Below are 5,166 nucleotides of genomic sequence, written 5' to 3'. Positions count from 1 at the left end.
CGTAGGCTTAGTGAAATTTTTAGTTTGTATGGTATTGTTGAGAATAAAAACAGTAATATCCAAAAAATTAACTGTTGTTTCACTGCTGGAGAAGGTAAACTCTATATTTAATAAATTAGTATTTAAATAGTTAAAAAACTCATTTAAAAGAATACTGTCCCCTTTCCAGATAAAAAAGACGTTGTCTATATATCTAGACCAGGACACCAGGTTCGCTCCGTATGGGTTGTGGTCCCAGTTAAAATTATTCTCCCACTGTCCCATAAAAATATTCGCATAACTCGGAGCGAACCTGGTGCCCATCGCAGTCCCAACCTTCTGTAGATAAAAGACGTCTTTAAAAACAAGTAATTATTAGTTAGAATAAAACGAACTCCATCTACAATAAAATGCTGTAAGGTCTGATCCATATCACTGTTCTCTAGACTCTTAGTGATGGCATTAATTCCATCTTGATGATCAATGATGGTGTACAGTGATCGAACGTCAGCTGTCACCATGATCAGACCTTCTTCCCATGTCAATGTTGTTAAAAGATTTAAAAAATCCTTTGTATCCTTTAAATGGGATTTATTTTTTAAAACTATTGGTTACAGGTAATAGTCAATGTATTCTGACAGATTAGCTGTCACTGAGTCGATTCCAGAGACAATGGGTCTCCAAATTTGGATCTGGAAGATAAGAATAGCGAGACCCCTTTCAAACCTAAGTCCATCTTTAATCCTACATATATGAAAGGAAATTTTGTGGACACGTTTTACAATATGGTATATGATGATATCATTAAGATGGAAACAAAAGAAATGAAGCACAATTTAACATATAAGGAATGACAGGCGTTAAAATCCTTAAAATTAAATACAGAAATAGTGATAAAACCCGCCAACAAAGGCGGCGGGGTTGTAATTTTAGATAGAGAAATGTATGAAGGAGAAGTTCTAAAACAGCTGGAAGATAGAGGCATATATCATAAATTAAGAACGGACCCCACTACTAGAATCCTAGAAAAACTCAGGGAGATGTTAGATAAATATAATAAAAAGGGTGCTATAATGGAAAAAGAACTACTGTTCTTATTTAACCCTCAACCAGTGATTCCGGTCATTTATGTATTACCGAAGATACATAAAAACCCGATACATCCACCGGGGAGACCCATTGTCTCTGGAATCGACTCAGAGACAGCTAATCTGTCAGAATACATTGACTATTACCTGCAACCAATAGTTTTAAAAAATAAATCCCATTTAATGGATACAAAGGATTTTTTAAATCTTTTAACAACATTGACATGGGAAGAAGGTCTGATCATGGTGACAGCTGACGTTCGATCACTGTACACCATCATTGATCATCAAGATGGAATTAATGCCATCACTAAGAGTCTAGAGAACAGTGATATGGATCAGACCTTACAGCATTTTATTGTAGATGGAGTTCGTTTTATTCTAACTAATAATTACTTGTTTTTAAAGACGTCTTTTATCTACAGAAGGTTGGGACTGCGATGGGCACCAGGTTCGCTCCGAGTTATGCGAATATTTTTATGGGACAGTGGGAGAATAATTTTATCTGGGACCACAACCCATACGGAGCGAACCTGGTGTCCTGGTCTAGATATATAGACAACGTCTTTTTTATCTGGAAAGGGGACAGTACTCTTTTAAATGAGTTTTTTAACTATTTAAATACTAATTTATTAAATATAGAGTTTACCTTCTCCAGCAGTGAAACAATAGTTAATTTTTTGGATATTACTGATTTTATTCTCAACAATACCATACAAACTAAAAATTTCACTAAGCCTACGGATTCCCATGCTTACATCCGAGCAGACAGTTGCCATCACTCCATTTGGCTTAATTCAATCCCAGGAGGCCAATTGAGGTTGAAACGCAACTGCACACAGGCGGATGTATATGATAGTCAGGCCAAGGAGATGTATGATAAGTTTGTGGCATCTGGATATTCAGAAAAGGGAGTGGGCAAAGCACTAGAAAAAATAAAAGATGTTCCAAGAGAGAATTTGTTGAGGAATAATAACAAAGAAATAAACAAATCCACTAATTTTGAATGGGCATTTGTATCTTCTTATAATAGCCAATATAAAAATATAGAGAAGTCTCTATATAAACATTGGGAGATTTTGCAAAAAGATCCAATAATTGGCACCCATTTACCACATAAACCTAGATGTATATATAGGAGAGCATCCAACATAGGCAACAGCCTAGTTAGAAGTGCTCTTCCACGGGTAGATACCCCAGTAAATAAAAGCAAAGGTTTTTTTAGATGCGGATTGTGCATAGGTTGTAGAGAAATAAAGGGAGATGGACAAAATAAAACCATTGAAGCAGTAATTAATAAATACAATTATAAAATAACAGACTTTATTACATGCAACACTAAAAGCGTAGTATATGCAATAGAATGTAGTTGCAAGTTGTATTATATTGGGAGAACCTCCAGACCCTTGAAGACACGCATTGCTGAGCATCTCAGAAATATTAAAAAGGGTCTAGAAACCCATGCTCTGTCAAACCATTTTAAAACCTGTCATGACAGTAATGTGTCAGCCATTAAAAGATTCATAGGACTACAAAATGTAAAGGGTCACTGGCGAAGGAGGGATCTGGCCAATCAATTAGCCCAAGCAGAAATGAAGGATATTTTTAGATGTGGGACGTTGATACCTGGGGGGCTAAATCTAGACTTTGAAGTAAAATGGTTCATTTAACGCGGCACTGCTCTAATCTAGTCTATTGCACTTTTTCATTGCACGCGGTTTGGGTATAACTATTTTCCATTGAAGTATTTTTTTAATTCAGTGTATTAATTGATTTTTTTAATTCAGTGTATTAATTGATTTTATTTCTATTTATTAAAGATATGTAAGATATGCCACCAAGGGCGGAATCCATGTGTAATACACAAATACTATTGAGTTATTGAAAGAAACACAATAAACACGGAGGAGTTCTTAGTTTATTATTTCCATGACAACGAAAACGGAAGTGAGACAACAAGGATCTGCCCTTGGGAAGTTAAATACATCGCGATAACTAAGGGTACTGGATATACTAGGACCTTTTAGACATTTCATTGGCCGGACACAGCAAAGGATCATGGGACATGTAGTTCGGCCTCTGTCTAGGGATCAGCTGTGCCCGTGTCCATATGATTAGATAGAGTATTTAAGGGAGATGAGAAAGCATGAAGGCATCCGCTACCACCTTGAAAAAGACCCCAGCACGGGGTAGAAACGCGTTGGTGTACGAGGAGATGGAGTCACCGCTCAGAGGCAGGCAGCACATGATCTGGCAAAGGAGAGTAAAGCAGACAAGCAGTGAGAGATTCCGGACATCACACGGGGTTGTGTTTACTACGAACTTTGCAAAAGACATCCAGCCGGTAATTGCAGCCTTTTAAGCCAATTGGGGATACTCTGTTCTCTCTCTAATTTTTGGATGCCATTTTTCTATGTTTAATTATATGTTTAATTTTATATCTGTTTGTTTCTATGTAATAAATTGTACTTCACTATATGTACCATTTCCCCTTATTTTTGGGTATCAACCCGGGGATTTATACTGAAAATAACCTCACACATCCTGTGGGGACTCACCTGGGAGAAACCCCAGAGGGAATCTGCAATTGTAATGTATTGTCAGCGCTAGAAAGGAGGTTTCAATACCTTTGTTGTGCAGAGGAGATATACAGTCAGGTGCATAAATATTGGGACATTGACAGAATTTTCATATTTTGGCCTCTATTCACCACCACAATGGCTTTGAAATGAAACAAACAAGATGTGCTTTAACTGCAGACTTTCAGATTTAATTTGAGGGTAATTACATCCAAATCAGGTGAACGGTGTAGGAATTACAACGGTTTCTATATGTGCCTCCCACTTTTTAAGGGGCCAAAAGTAATGGGACAAACTAAACAATCCTAAATCTAACTTTCACTTTTTAATACTTTGTTGCAAATCCTTTGCCGGCAATTACAGCCTGAAGTCTGGAACGCATAGACATCACCACACGCTGGGTTTCATCCCTGGTGATGCTCTGCCAGGCCTCTACTGCAAATATCTTCAGTTCCTGCTTGTTCTTGGGGCATTTTCCCTTCAGTTTTGTCTTCATCAAGTGAAATGCATGCTCAATCGGATTCAGGTCAGGGGATTGACTTGGCCATTGCATAACATTCCACTTTTTAGCCTTAAAAAACTCTTTGGTAGCTTATGCAGTATGCTTTGGGTCATTGTCCATCTGCACTGTGAAGCACCGTCCAATGAGTTCTGAAGCATTTGACTGAATATGAGCATATAATATTGCCCGAAATACTTCAGAATTCATTCTGCTTCTTTTGGCAACAGTCACATCATCAATAAATACAAGGGAACCAGTTCCATTGGCAGCCATACATGCCCACGCCATGACACTACCACCAACATACTGCACTGATGAGGTGGTATGTTTTGGATCATGAGCAGTTCCTTTCCTTCTCCATACTCTTCTCTTCCCTTCACTCTGGTACAAGTTGATCTTTGTCTCATCTGGCCATAGGATGTTGTTCCAGAACTGTAATGGCTTCTTTAGATGTTGTTTGGCAAACTCTAATCTGGTCTTCCTGTTTTTGTGGCTCACCAATGGTTTACATCTTGTAGTGAACCCTCTATATTCACTCTTGTGAAGTCTTCTCTTGATTGTTGACTTTGACACATATACACCTACCTCCTAGAGAGTGTTCTTGATTTGGCCAACTGTTGTGAAGGGGGTTTTCTTCACCAGGGAAGTAATTCTTCTGTCATCCACCACAGTTGTTTTCCGTGGTCTTCCGAGTCTTTTGGTGTTGCTGAGCTCTCCGGTGCATTCTTTCTTTTTAAGAATGTTCCAAACAGTTGATTTGGCCACACCTAATGTTTCTGCTATCTCTCTGATGGGTTTGTTTTGATTTTGAAGTCTAATGATGGCTTGCTTCACTGATAGTGACAGCTCTTTGGATCTCATATTGAGAGTCGACAGCAACTGATTCCAAATGCAAATGTCACACCTAGAATCAACTCCAGACCTTTTACCTGCTTAATTGATAATGAAATAATGAGGGAATAGCCCACACCTGTCCATGAAATAGCTGTTGAGTTGATAGTCCCATTACTTTTGGCCC

This window comes from Taudactylus pleione, unplaced genomic scaffold (assembly GCF_031769625.1).
Source record: "Taudactylus pleione unplaced genomic scaffold, aTauple2 ptg000006l, whole genome shotgun sequence".
Lineage (NCBI taxonomy): Eukaryota > Metazoa > Chordata > Amphibia > Anura > Myobatrachidae > Taudactylus > Taudactylus pleione.
Note: the sequence above shows the minus strand (reverse complement) of the source record.